Below are 14,353 nucleotides of genomic sequence, written 5' to 3' on the forward strand. Positions count from 1 at the left end.
ACACACAAAGCGCAATGAAAAAAGGGACAGCTTTTTTAGCTAGACATGATCACTGGGAATCTTCGTTTGAGACGCCCACACGGCAAAAAGTCGAGATAGAAGGGATGGAAAAGGAGGAACATTGAGTTTCTTTCAGGATATGGAGGGGTTTAGACCCGGAGGCAGGCACAGCGTGTGGGGTGTCGGGTGGGGGGAGAGGGGGAGATGGATAGAGGAATGTGGGTATGAAGGACACGTGACTGAGATGGAGGGATGTCCAGGCGAGGTGGGGCGATACGGCGAAACGCTGACACATTCACAGTATCCTCTGGGTTTTTTTGGGTTTCTTTTTTTCCCCTTTTTTGGGGGGCAGGTACAATGAATGAATGAGGAATTTGTGACTAAGGTTACACCCACAGTGACTAATGTTACACGTGCTTATAGCCAAACAACAATGACCACACAGTCTGTAAAAGACACACTGTGCTGTGTGTACTGTATTCACAGAAACACACACTGACGACAATCTATCAGCATTTATGTTTTCCAAACGCACCAATGAAAGACCAGCTAATGTAAAGAATGAGACACGTTTTGTCGCATAAAGAGCTGCACAGTGCAAGTCACTCTTCGTAATGGGGCTGGGTTTCAAACTATTTTTAATTTCCCTTATAAAAACGGCCACCGATTCATCATGACTCGTCTGTTTCCGTTACTCAAGCTGTCCGCGGTCTCTTCATACTTCATCTTGAGAGCAGCACAAAGTACTGGTGAGAGCGTGACACTTGAAGCTCAGTACACGTGTGTTTGACCTCATGAAAATCCTCATCTTTCTTCCTCAGTATGTGGTGCACCTTCTCCTGCCTGTTACGAATGAATGGAAGTAACTGCATAGAGAAACTTAACGCCTGATGGAAGGAAATTGTAGGATGCTTGTTCAGCAGGATGTAAAGTCCTTTAACTATGGATGTAAGCTGGATTGGAAATTAAAAAGCTGTTAACGCCGAATGACATGTATGTCTCAGTGAGGGCCACTTCAGGTCTTCAGCTTCGACGGACCTGTGTTGTCATGTTAAGAACTGCTGCCTCAGTGCTCACAATTGTCCTAAAACTCCCCCTCAGTGTGTTGAAATGTGTCTGGAGGCAAATGTCTATTTCTATAAATGGTCGGTGATCTGTGATCACAGTAAGTGCTTCATTTCCAGCTCTTCCCTCCCTTTATCCACACCTACGGTGCTGCATGCAACCTTTTATACATTCTTTTCCTCTTCTGCCACTCTCAAGTCATTCTCAGCCTTTCAGTGATTCTCGGCAGCACTTGAGCAGTGATATTGTTTGATGTCCTGTCCTCATTCTTTCATTAGTTTGGGTGTGATGTGATGCAGTGATTATGTGGTTGAAGTCCAGGTAGCTTTGAGCTCTGATTCTATTTTCAGCTTCAGTTTGAAGGCATTTGTTTTTAGCCGTTGAACGGTTGAAGAAACAGCTGCCATTTTTGGTACAGTCCTCTCAAGCTTAAGGAATTTGGAGATGAAATAAACAGTCCTTCTACTATGTGGTCAAAAGCTTATAACGAGCCATGACTTCTATAAATCTGCAACTCATTCACATTGTCACGCACTTCATATCTTTTTGGCTGTTTCACTCCCCAGCCTGGTTTTAGTTTACTCTGAGGATGCCACTTCACGAGAATGACTCCAGCAGGTTAGCAAACAAAGAAGAATAAATCTCAAAAAATTCTTCTGATGGTGCAGCAGACTGTAACAATAGATAAATAAGAGCTTATTCTGTTGATTTGGGTAGGCTGTCTGGTACTTCATTACATGTTTTGTTCGAGTCTGAAGTTTTTGTTGTTATTATCAGAAATACTTGCCGTCTCGACCGACTTCCTTCGTCTCTATTTTTTCCTTAAATTCCTTGGTGAATGAGTGGTCTTTGGTCGTATCCGCGCGCTTAGAAAGACAAACCCCATTCTCTTCGTGAAGCATGCGATATCATGGACTAGAATTAAAATAACAGTCAAGACGAGAGGACACGAATGCCAATGCAGGAAAATTGGTTGTTCTCAATGGGAGAGGAATGATTGATTTCTGTCTCAATTCTGTCTTGAAAGATTATCTCTCTCTATGAAAAATAACTGAAATTTTAAAACCCCGACTTGCAAATTGATGTCTGCAGGGCGGTGCAAAGCTCTGCTGTTACTGCCTCCCAGCTTCCAAGGTTGACCATTACAAAGCAAAATATGGTGTTATTTTGCATTACCACAAAACCTGCCTACAAAAGATGTTTTAAACCAACGCAGGCCAAGCGGTTTAATAGCTTCTGGTCAGAAGGAACATCCACTCTGGTGATCGGGACAAAGGGGTAGGACATTAAAGTAGAAAGATCAGGATAGGATGAAGATTCTTATGATGTAAAGGAGTCATTTGCGTTTAAATAAAGCTGAAATTAGTTTTTCACTGTGTGGAAAAACCTTTTTCGCATTAGACGAGGCAATTTAAGGTCAACTGAAAACGTGATGGTCAACGTTCTGATGCTAACTACCTTATAAATTAACTTGCGAAATGATCAGAAGTCTGCAGAACAACACCACTGCTTATTCATGGCTAATGACGTGTACAATTATCTCAAGAAGTGCAGCTGTTACGAGCCAATGTACAGTCGTAGTAGTTCAGTGCAGACATCCACCGAAGAGGTTTACTAACTCTTCGTAATCACAAGTCAAATAATTTGATGCATCGACAACCGTTCCATCATTGAATTGCGGCTCTCTGAATCCAATCATGAGGTTCCCGCCCACTAGGGGTACGTTAAACCCCCCCCCCCCCAGCGTCAGTAATGGCTGTGAAATAACAACAGAAAAGACGTGCGAGATGCTGTTACTCATTCGGTCAATGCTGCATCAGGTTCAACTGGGTGAAATACAAACGCTTGATCAAGCAAAGGGTGCAGATCCAAGAAGAATATTCAGCCTGTGAATCTAGTGCTGCTGCTGCTGCTGTGTTTAGCTTTGGATGGAAACGGAGAACAAATCCATACCTCTACACTACGGGTGTGTTGTTGTGTCTCAGTTCAGTGGGGTTTGGCAGAACAGCAGGAGGTCATGTGTCACTGTTGACCCGAGAGACGAGAGAACATCCACAAAGACTGCAAGTGAATGGGAGAAATCGCAACATTCTGGATATTGTAACACAGACGGCAGTTATAAAGTATGATTCAAATCTGCATTTTGATTTATTTTATAATAATATCACAGCATAACCTGGTATAAGCTGGTTCAGCTTTTGTTCAGATGAACTCGTCTAAGCTGAAAAGAGGGTCTAAGAACAGAGGCTCCTTGCGCGGGTTGTAAAGGCAGCTTGTGATGTATGATTTTGGGCAATAGAAATAAAACGTGATTTGGATTGATCTCATACTGCAGCGGAGCATCGTTACTGTTGTCACCTTAATGGATCGTGCTGACACATGTTCATCTGAGTGAACGCTTACTTAGTACCTCTTCAGCTGATACCAGCTTCAGTTTAACCCACAGAAGGACCAGCTGAACCAGCTTGAGCCACGTTGTGCTGGGATGTTATGACAAAATGAATAAAAGCACAAATTTTAATCACACTGTGTAACTGCCATCTCTGTTACAATATCTGGAATGTTGTGATTTCTCCCAGATATTAGCAGTCTTTGTGGATGTTCTCTTGTCTCCCAGGTCAACAGTGACACATGACCTCTTGCTGTTCTACCAGAGAACACAAGAATGGAGTAGTTACAGCTTAAACAGCCTAACCTCCATTAATGTCATATGATTAATGGCAGGTTTAGTCCTGAGTACATGCAGTGAACCCAAGAAGAGATCATTCTAGTGAACCTTAACATCTATTATGCAAATTCTTTTTTACTCTCTACAGGTGTGTCTGCATGCATGAATACACACATTTGTCTGAAGTGTGCTGCTTATGTCTGTGGCTGCGTTTGCGTTCGCTCGGTGTCCTCCTGCATCTGCCAGTTCTCCTGCGCTGTGATCTCACTCGTGTTATCACCGTGTCCTGAGTTGCCCTCTGATCGTTGGATGAGTGGCCGGGTGCAACTTTCCACTTGGTCATGTTGGTGTGGTGCTTGTAGCTGCTGTTGCTCCAGCAGCAGAAGCAGGTGTGTCTACCTCCTGCACGACCTCCCCCTCCTTCCTGTTCCTTTATCACTGCAGTATGGCAGCTCTGTCTGGGAGGCAGCTATTCCATTGTTCTCGCACCCCCTTCACCTATTGGTGCTTCTGTGGTAGCTGGCGCCACTCTGCCCACCCCACCCTGAGGAAAGGACTGGCTCTGAATCACTGTGATACTTGGCACCCAGGTGCCATCAGCAGGTTACAGTGTTCCGTCTCTTCCCCCTGGACAGAGCACGCTACTCTCTCTGCTGCAGACCGCCGCCATCTTGTTACTGCTTGTGCTGCCGGTCTGCTTGCCTCTGCTGCACTCAAACTAAATCGTCTATCCAACCTCAAGTGTTTGCCAGCGTCTCCCTCCTGCCACTATTTTGTTCCATGCTAATCCTGCTTTTGCATTGCTGTATCACAACACTTCCCTGCACTCAGCAAACATTTTATCACACACACACACACACACACACACACACACACACCTGGAAGTTTATTTCGGAATAGTTGTCGCAACGATGAGGCAGCAGAGCTCTCCTATGAGTGATATTGACGAACCAAAACCTCAAATAAACTCTAATATGAACTAAAATCTGACTTAACTGACCTCAATTCAGCCTAATGTCGGAGGAAGTAAGTTCAGAAATATTAAATCTCTATTTCGTTTTTTGGAGAATGTTTTTTTTTCCTCTAAAAGACATTATTCTACATGCATTAATGTTCATGAAGCCCAGATTGTGCTGAGCTCCAAACACGTGTGTGCGTGCGTGTGTGTGTGTGTGTCTGTCTGTCTGTCTGTCTGTCTGTCTGTCTGTCTGTCTCCTCCATATGTGCGGCACTCTGTGCCACTATCATTGAAATGACTGCCTATCACACGCTCCCATGTCACTGTAAACACACAATTTTGTCAGAACATGCAAACATATTTACATTTAAATTGTGTTTTGGCGTGGTATTGTACTGCACTCTTCTTCAAGTACAAAGGCACCACATGATACATCATTGAGTAATTTTCTCAACAGGTTCAGAACCGGGTGAACTATTTGTCCAAGCCAAGAATAGATGTTCAAAATAAACATTCAGGGGTTAATTTAAAACGCCAGTCCATCTGCCTCCATATTCCAGCTCTAAACAGTGACTGTTCTTTGTTCTCCAAGTTCGGATCGATCAGGAACAAACCATAACTAGGGTATTCATTCTTTTGCAACAGAAGCCAAAGGTCTCTTTGAGTTTTCCTCACTGATTTATTGAAAGTTGATGATGTAAATGTGCTGTGCCAACATTGTTAAACCTCACAGTGACGTCAGCGTCTCCCTCCCTGACGTCTGGTGCGGCCAGTCCTCCGGGGCTGAAGAGTACTTAAGGAGCATCTGAAGAACTGATGAAATGAAGAACTGAAATTGTTAAAATAAGAAGAATAACAGGATGTGTTTGTTTAGTTCGTGAAATTGATGAAAAAAAAGGTTTCATGTTGTCTCATGTCCTCGTCTTTGCCAGGATTCTACACCTCTGTAGCTCTTCATCTCCCATCTTCTCAGTTGTGTTCATCTTTTGAAGGTTTAACTGAGGGTTTGGTTCATATATCATTCATAGGCTGATTTATATAACATCTTACTCTGGAAACAAGGCGAAAAGAGACTTTTTGGGCTCTTGACAGTATTTTCTGATTATGGTTTGATGAAAAAATATTTTCCAAATCCCTTCTTTAAAAACCTTTGACTCTAATATTTCACCAAGATGAAATAAGAATTCGGAATTTGAGGCTTAAGTCAGCCCTCAGATTGTTCTTCTGTAAGCCAATACATAATGTCATAATATATATATATATATATATATATATATATATATATATATATATATATATATATATATGGATTGTATTAATGTAAGTTGACCTGGAGTTGGATATCAGACTTGTTATGAAATAGAGTTCAGCCATTATTCTTTGCTGCGATCAGCAAGTCTCTCTCATTTTTGACAGATGATACGCTATTTCATTTTACAGACGACAGAATTGATACTGGGAGCTTTTCAATAGAGGAAAAATGTGCATGTAATAAGTAATGGCAAGATAAATATTGTAATAGACGTAAAATGAAGCAGCACAACAAAGCTCAAAGTTTAATCAGTCACATTCAAAGAAAAAGTAACCGTTACAAGTGTCACAAATGTCAACAAAATGTATAATTTAAGTTTTTTTTTGTTGCCTTTTACTCCCCTCAAAGGAGTTCTAATAAGCAAATCTGAAGGTAACAGGTTGCTATGCTAACATCTTTAGCTTTAGGGAAGGCAGGTGTCAGGTAGTCCATCACTTTATTCAGGCTTAAAAAAGAAATCTCATTAAATCGGTGATTACTTGCTGCAGACAGTTATAAAACCCAGAGGGTGAATCCTTCATGACTTTGATGATTCCTTGAATTTTGAAACACCTTGTGGGTAACGTCTCTAACTAGAAGTTATGAGCAGTATAGCTTATGATAATTTAGTTGCTTATAACATTTTAAGTCCAAAGTATTTGCTAAAAATATCACATTTCCCAAGAAGGTTATTATTATTTTGGTATTTTACTGTATTGCCATTCATGGTCTGATTATAGTCCATTTATTTGTGCCCACAGGACTTTAATAAACCTGGTATAAACCGGAGTTAATCAAAACACCTTTGGGTGTTCAGAGGAGTTTTCAGGGAAGATTTTAATCAGGATACTTTATGTTCTCCTGCTGTTTGAATCGCCTTTACTTTCCACAGACATAATCAGATACTTCGCACGTAAGTTTATCACGCATAGATGTATCATGATTTATGTTTAATGATTAAGAAAGGGGATGGAGGGGATAAAAATATCGGCAAGATGTATAGAAAGTGTGTCCAACGAGGAGCGGGCGACTCCTGTGTTGATTATTGTCAAAGTGGTCTGCTACAACTATCACTGGGGTATTCCAGCTGTTCGTGGTTGATAAATACATCAGGTAATCATGTGGGGTACAACTCCTAATGGATGAGCAGACCTATTACACGCAGCCTATTGTCAATGCTCAGTAGTGGGACTTGACATTTGTGTGAATATTTCAGTTTGGTGCAGACGTCCATGGCATCCTCCAGTAAATGAATTTTAATAATGATGTTCTTTGAATGCAGCACCATCATCTGGTTCTATATTAACTTTAATACTTTGCTTTATAACCAAATACCTGAAAAACTCAGCTTCATGTTGTGTCTTGTTATTATCGCAACACTTAACGGGCACATTATCATCTTGATGGTAGAACTGATCTCAAAGCAAATCGGTGAAACAGAATACAGCAGTTATCAGCCTGTACATCTCAAATCCCTATTACACACATATTTGAAACACTTTCGGGGGGGGGTTGTGTGTGTGTGTGTGTGTGTGTGTGTGTGTGTGTGTGTGTGTGTGTGTGTTTTTTAACGGCAAAAGGACATAGAGGAGCCCCTCATAACTGGACAAAACTCCAGGAAAACCTCCAAAAACAACAACAAAAAAACAAACCCTCATCTAGTCTAATCTATTATTAGCCTTAACCTGCAGCGACCTGCTGAATACACAGTGAGTATTATATTACTTCATGTTAGCATTTAACAAAGTAATGTGTGGTACTGATTTCTATACTGTGCGAGGGTTAGTTTGTAGTCGGAATTAGGACGCTCGATGGGAGGAAACTGAGCTTTTGCACTGCAGGCTGCTGCACAGTCACTCTTGTTTTAGCAAGTGATTTCAAACTGAAGTGACAGTACATGTAAAAGCACTGCAAGATGCCGCTGTGCTGTTAATGGCTGTATCGCTTGTGTCGTTTGCGTGTAGTAGTCGTAGTATTATGTGTAGACTAAATCTCTCATGCATTGTTGCTCTTTTTTGTTTTTTAATGTTGCTTTGCATTCCATAGGTGACTTTTATGTGAGTAATACAATTAAAAGAGAGATTTTTATTCTGAAAAAAAAAAGGATGTTTGGAAGTTATCAAAACACTTATTACTATCTACCGGCCGTTTTTCGCAGTGTGTGAGGATATCCCACAAACCTTGTGTAGATGCTCTCTCTGCTCGCTGCATCACTCTTGTGGATAAGAGAATGGGAGTGTAGTGAATTATCTTCACGACTGCAAAAGTAGACTTGGATTGCATGACATGGCACAGTTTACACACGGAATGTAGAGAGATTTAAGGCACTCAATAATGAAGGCCAGATGTTTGAGTTATGCATAGGAAGTCAATTGTCTACAGTTGCTACTGGGTATGACAGTGATGCAGCCCGGCACCAGCGCTGGTATTTATTGTATAATCAAATTTAACCAAGGCGTCTCTCACATTACGGCGTGTATGTCAGCAGCGCAGTGCTCGTATGGACAACGCCAGGTAAATAAATGAATAACAATAGAAATGAAATGTAAATCAGCAAGTGGGTTGAATTTGAGATTTTTTGAGGGTTAAAGCAAAACTGTGGGATAGATTGGAAGAAGGTGTTGGTGGGATGCATTTGAAATGAAAACCAATCAATTCTCAAGTTTTTTGTTTTTTTTTTTGTTGTTTTTTTCGATTTCACAGGACACGTTGGCTGCACTTCTTTGGAGGAGGGATGCAAATCTGTGCACGGCAGCGAGTCGACGGACATCTACTGTTGACTGAAACTCATCTCCTCCTCCTCCTCCTCCTCCTCCTACTGTAGTCCTTTTCCCTCGCTCCTTCTCCCTGCCTTTTTTCTCCTCATCTTACACACAGTTACATACACCGCCAGCCTGTCTCTGTCTCACACACCCGCGAACACACACACCCACACACACACACACACACACACACACACACACACACCGACTTTTGTTTGGAGTCAGACAGCATTGAAGGCAGATCCTGTGGCCTTTCTGAGAAGAATGTTAATATGCCCGCTCTGGTCTCTCTGGGGACGGAGAGAATGGACTCTGGCTGCTAATGCACTGTCACACTAACCCTGCTCACTCTCACAAACACACACACAGACACACACACACACACACACACACTTAGCAAGAGCAGTGCCACTCACCTCTCTGTAAAATCATTTAACTACACTCACAACTTACTAAATCACTAAGAATCACTCAACAGTAAATCTAATTTTTTTGTTACACAGTAACTTGCATTTGTTTCTGGACAAGATGATGTCAGGTGGATGCTTTTGTCTTCTGTGTTTACACTTGTGTCACATTAGCCATTTATCAGGTAATATTCAAGCCACTGTCACACATCACTGCACGTGAGAATTATTTTTTTTGTCTTTCAATCCTGGTGAAAGCAATGAAATCGAGATAAAAGTGATTTGTTGCGTTCTGGTCAGCAGTGACGTACTGTGTTGTAAATCCAGCGCGCCCCTCTCCTTAAGAGACCCTAAGAGCCCAAACTCCCTCTCAGCCGGTCGGTGGCTTAGTAAGTGTTTAGTTCACCAAGAACAGTAAAATCAATCCAGCTGTTTGGGAACGTTTTGGTTCTAAGGCGTCTGAGGAGGAAGAACCCAGAGGAAGCCAGCATGGGGTTTATGAAGTCAGCGATTGCCCTCACAGGATTGACCAAAATTCTGATGTTTGCCACAGTCAAACAACCCCATAATATTGCTAGATTTAGGGATTAAACAATACCAGTAATCTTGGCTGAGTTAAGGGTTGCTGGAGTAGTTTAATCAAGTTAAACTATTTGCCAAAAAACTAGGACATATTTCCCTGACAACAAAAACTTTGCCGGCTTCTTTTTGTGGTCATAAGAGTTGAAGGCAAATAATGTGAAACTGTTTTTGTCATGTGATGATGTTCTTTTATATCTGTTGATACCCCTGATGATTGTACAGGATTCATTTTCTAATGAACAAATAAATTCAAATTGTACTGGCCCTAATAATGTCACGTGCTGAATTATTTCACCCAATACACCAAATGAAAAAAGTTCTCGCAAAATAGGAAATGGCTTTTCCTGACATTTATTTGGAAGTGAAAAAAACAACAACAAAAAAAACCCAGGTTTCCTTTCACAAAGATTCCCCTGTTCATCTAATTTAACTTTCTCCCTTCGTGCCATCCAACAGCAACCTGACACACAGGCAGGCTGCTGTACCTCAGTTCCTGAAGCTAAGATTTGCATGGATTTACTATAGATTTTCCAACTCAAATATGAAAAGATCCAAAATGGCCACCTGAGGGTCTCCTCACCTCACACTCACTTGGGCCGTGTTTGAATTCTTGCCTGCTGACTGAGTTGTTAGCTACGACACGGTGACATTAGTCGAGTCTTTGACCCAGCTCTGAGGAGGGACACGCTCCACTGTCCACCCTGTCAACTCAGTCCTTTCATAATGAATGCCAAGATACAATAACAGCCTTCAAGGTTGCTGTAGAAATGAGATGGGGGGGGGGGGGCTGGATATGTGATTCTGGACTGTTCTTGCTGCACCCTCAAAGTCATCTCACATCTTCTCCTCTCATTCCCTTCATCAGCATTTCTTCTTTCTTGGAGGCATGCTCGTGATTTGATGATGGAATGAATTCTTCACCAGTGCCGGAGGTGAATTTCAATCCTCCATTGTGTGATGGTGTTTATTTATATGACGTTGCACCACCAAAAGTCCAGTTAGTCTTTACAGCCTCAGCTCTGAGGTGGGCCAGCTGCTGATCCACGCACACTTTGATCAGAAACATTCGTGCAACTTTGCTAAAGCGGTCTGACGCTGAAGAGTGATCCAAGACTTTAGGGAGCAGATGGAGCTTTTTCACCACACGAGGCATCCGCCCAACGCTGGTCTCCTCCCTACGCTGAGCATCTCAGTGCAGCTGCTGCTATGGCCATTAAAACTCTTGTGATCTCAGTTCCCATCCAGCAGCTGCCATCAGGCTAAAAAAAGTATCGATCCAGTTGGCCATCTTCACGCTCTTCTAACGGGCGCTTGGTGAAGATGTCTCATAGGTTTATGGCGTGTTTGTGGTGTCGTAGAGTGACTCGCTGAGGAAAGATAAAAGTGTACTGCTTCTACTGCACCTCCAGGAGGTGGGGGACCCTCTTTCTAGGAATCAATCCACACAAACTTACTTCTCCGCAGACTGAGTCAGAGTGACCTGGAGCAACGGCACTGAGGTGTTCCTGATGGGCGGGTTGGCTCCCTGCACGGCGGCCTCCGTCCATCATCGGGTGAATGTGAGAGTGAATAAGGCGGCATTATGAAGCTCTTTGTGCTGGTAGGATGATAAGGTGCTGGATGAATGAGACCATTTGATAGAACCATGTGGCCTGTCTCCCATCGCAAATGATTAAAAAAGTGATTAACTGATGAATCAATAATAAAGAATAATTGTTGCAGGCATAAAAAATATATTTATGTGGTCAAATATTGAGATTTAAGTAGAAGGAAAAGCCAGCATCAAGCCTTAGACGTCATGTAGTGGTTCGGTTGACAAGGAGCTGATTGTAACTTGAACATACACACAGGAAGAAAAGCACCTGGGATCAGATTTTCTCAGATCCGTTGCAGGCCCTCAGTCATATCACGGAAAGAGTCTGATGTGAAGTGGATCAGCCACGCAACGCTCATCTAAAGGGACAAATCCGACGTTCTTGCCATTGAATTCGATGTCTTTGAAAAGTGCGACATCATTTCTTCGACGTGCGTCTACGTTTCGGTTCGCTGCAAATGCAGATGTTTGTTTTTTCAAGGGTCAGGCAGATGTGAACAAAGGTCTCAGATACGGGTCACTTTTAAGGGTGCATGTGTACGAGCAGTCAAACAAAATCAGATGTTGGCAGGAAATCATTGCTGGCCATTAAGACGTGTAGTGCAAAAAAAGGGAGTTGTTTGGACACCGGGACACTCAGATTCATTGTGATGGAGCTTCTCCATGTCTCTGGAACACTACTGCAGGAGGTTCTCTCATTTGGTGATGATGGTTTTGATGAATAACGCTGTCAAAACCACCCGTAGGCGTCCCACTGAGTTGACCTTTACTGACTGTGAAGGTCAAAGAATTTGATTCACATTACTTTCATCCATTTCCACCCTTTTTCTGTGACAATCTCTTTCACACAGCTTGCGAGTACGTGACACTATGCTCTCCTCAGAAACATGTTTCCAATCTTCTCTGTCTCATCTCGTCAAGATCAGTTGTTTCACTTCAAGTCGCAGCACAATAGCGCAGTACTCTGCCAATTCTTAGATGAACAGATTCAAATACCTCCTGTAACCGTCCCATCCTTATGGTCTCCAAGTCTTTAATATGTGATAAATTGAGTAACTGTTCACTCACTAATGCGTCTGATCAGTTTTACATGGGGAAACAGTTGGTGGATGCCGGCTCGCTGTCAGTTAGCTATTACCAGTGTTCGTGAAGGAGCCCACCATTCCCTCGCTGAACTGAAATTTCCCTCCGACGGGAGGAATTCACATAAAAAGAATGCAAGCGTGTAATTTTATCACGCTGATGTTTCAGCGTGGTGCGTTTGCTGTCTTCGCAGTGTGTCCGATGCGCATTGAGTTACCTGCACAACGTTAGACGTGCTCAACACAGGGTGACCGTGAAGGAGCCGCGTGACACACAATTTATTTACTATTGCAGTGAGTGATTGTTGGAAAACAAAACATGACATGGTAATAGTCATTTTCTACATGTTATATGATTTCAGATGAACTCAGGGCTGCCCAAAGTGGGGCCCACGGGCCAAATTTGGCACTCTAGGTGTAAAAACAGGAAAATAATAATAAAAAGAGAGCTTCATCACACCTCATTGGGACAGTTAACGTCCATCCTCACTCTAAAAAGCACAATAAACCAAATTACAGGACAAATAAACATTTTGAGGTAACTGAAGATTCTTGTGTAAATCACTTTCTTTTCTTTTCTGTGGGGGAAAAATTCAAACGTCAGTGATTATTAAGATCCCGCTGAATTCTGGGATCTGTAGTCTTAAATTGCATTTAAAACTGAACTCTTCCAAGCCCGGCTGATAGGACATTTATTCATTACTTTTTTAAGCACAACATGTGGTAAAGACAGTTTTTGAAAGGAATTTTTTTTTTAACATTAAAAGTATAAAGATGTGTTTAGATGCAGTGGGACTTTAGCTGACAGGGTTTGGTGTTAAACTTAAAGGAAACGAGAAATAAAGTCAACAAACGGGTCGTGTGGCCTACAGATGGGATGTGTTCTCTAATATCTATCTAAGATTAGTTTTAGAGGCCCGCTGGAGAAGAGTAGGAAGATTATTTTAGCAGAAAATCGAATGATAGATGTTGCCTGTGTTGTGTAGAAGTTGCCGTACTTTAAGCAAACATGGAGGAAACAGTAGAAGATGCCACAGGTGAATGAGCTTTGAAGCATGTTTGCCCGGCGACAGCCACGAGATTATCAACCAATGCTTGCTGCAGACCTGCAACAGCATCACCGAGAGTCTCTGTGAGTTTTAATTACTCCAAAATCAGCAAGTTTTCCTGATCAGAAAAAAACTAAACAAAAACGGATGGACATTAACATCTTTTTTCCATCCGAGCTTGAAATATCCTCCCGGTCAAGGACTTTCTTGATCCTTTCTTCACATGCTGCAGTGGGTAAAAACAAACTGTGGAATTTAATTTAAGAGGGGAATTAAAATATCTGAATCATGATGTAGGATGTCAAATCCCGACACATTTTCTCTCAGCTTCTTTGTTCATTTCCATTCCCTGTAACAGAAGACGACGGAAAAGACGTGACACCGTTCATTTACATTTACCGCAAAGGCGCGACACGGTTATATGTTTTTAATTTATATTTCATTGAATATGTAGCTGTACAACCTGTTAGAAGAGATTTAGGTCAGTACACTTGGTTCAGGGTTCACACAGTCATGAATAAACTGGAAAGGTCATGGACTACAGGAAAGTAGTCATTAACAGGCCTGGATTTTTTTTCTTCATTTTATTTTTTAAATAAATAAAGCCAGGAAGTTTTTAGAAAAAAATCAGGAGAGTTGTTCCTCAAATACCTGTATATTAGAGCTAGCTAAAAAAAAAATGAAAAAAAAAATGAAAAAGCTTTGAAGATCTGGGTTTTTTTTAAATAAAAAAACCCACACATTTTCATCTGTGTTCGTGTTGTATTAATGATGCTACTTGTTAAGTTTGAAATACAAGCTGGTAAATATTGACGTGGATTTCTTTTATGTATTTTTTCTGTGTAAAATTCTCCACAAAGACACGAAAAAATCCTGGAAATGTATTCATAAAAAT

At 41.7% G+C, this 14,353-nt stretch overlaps 1 long non-coding RNA gene across 2 annotated transcripts in view; it reads left to right on the forward strand.

Moving 5' to 3' along the window:
* Nucleotides 1-9,994, forward strand: part of LOC147248822 (uncharacterized) — a 61,303-nt gene extending 51,309 nt beyond the window's left edge. For both annotated transcript variants that reach the window (XR_015109265.1, XR_015109266.1), the window contains one exon: nt 8,686-9,994. This is a non-coding gene — a long non-coding RNA (uncharacterized LOC147248822). The remainder of the gene's footprint in view (nt 1-8,685) is intronic.
* The last annotated feature ends 4,359 nt before the right edge of the window (nt 9,995-14,353 follow it).

This window comes from Aulostomus chinensis, chromosome 15, assembly GCF_037954235.1.
Source record: "Aulostomus chinensis isolate RoL2024-O1b breed Wild chromosome 15, RoL_Achi_v1.0, whole genome shotgun sequence".
Classification (NCBI taxonomy): domain Eukaryota; kingdom Metazoa; phylum Chordata; class Actinopteri; order Syngnathiformes; family Aulostomidae; genus Aulostomus; species Aulostomus chinensis.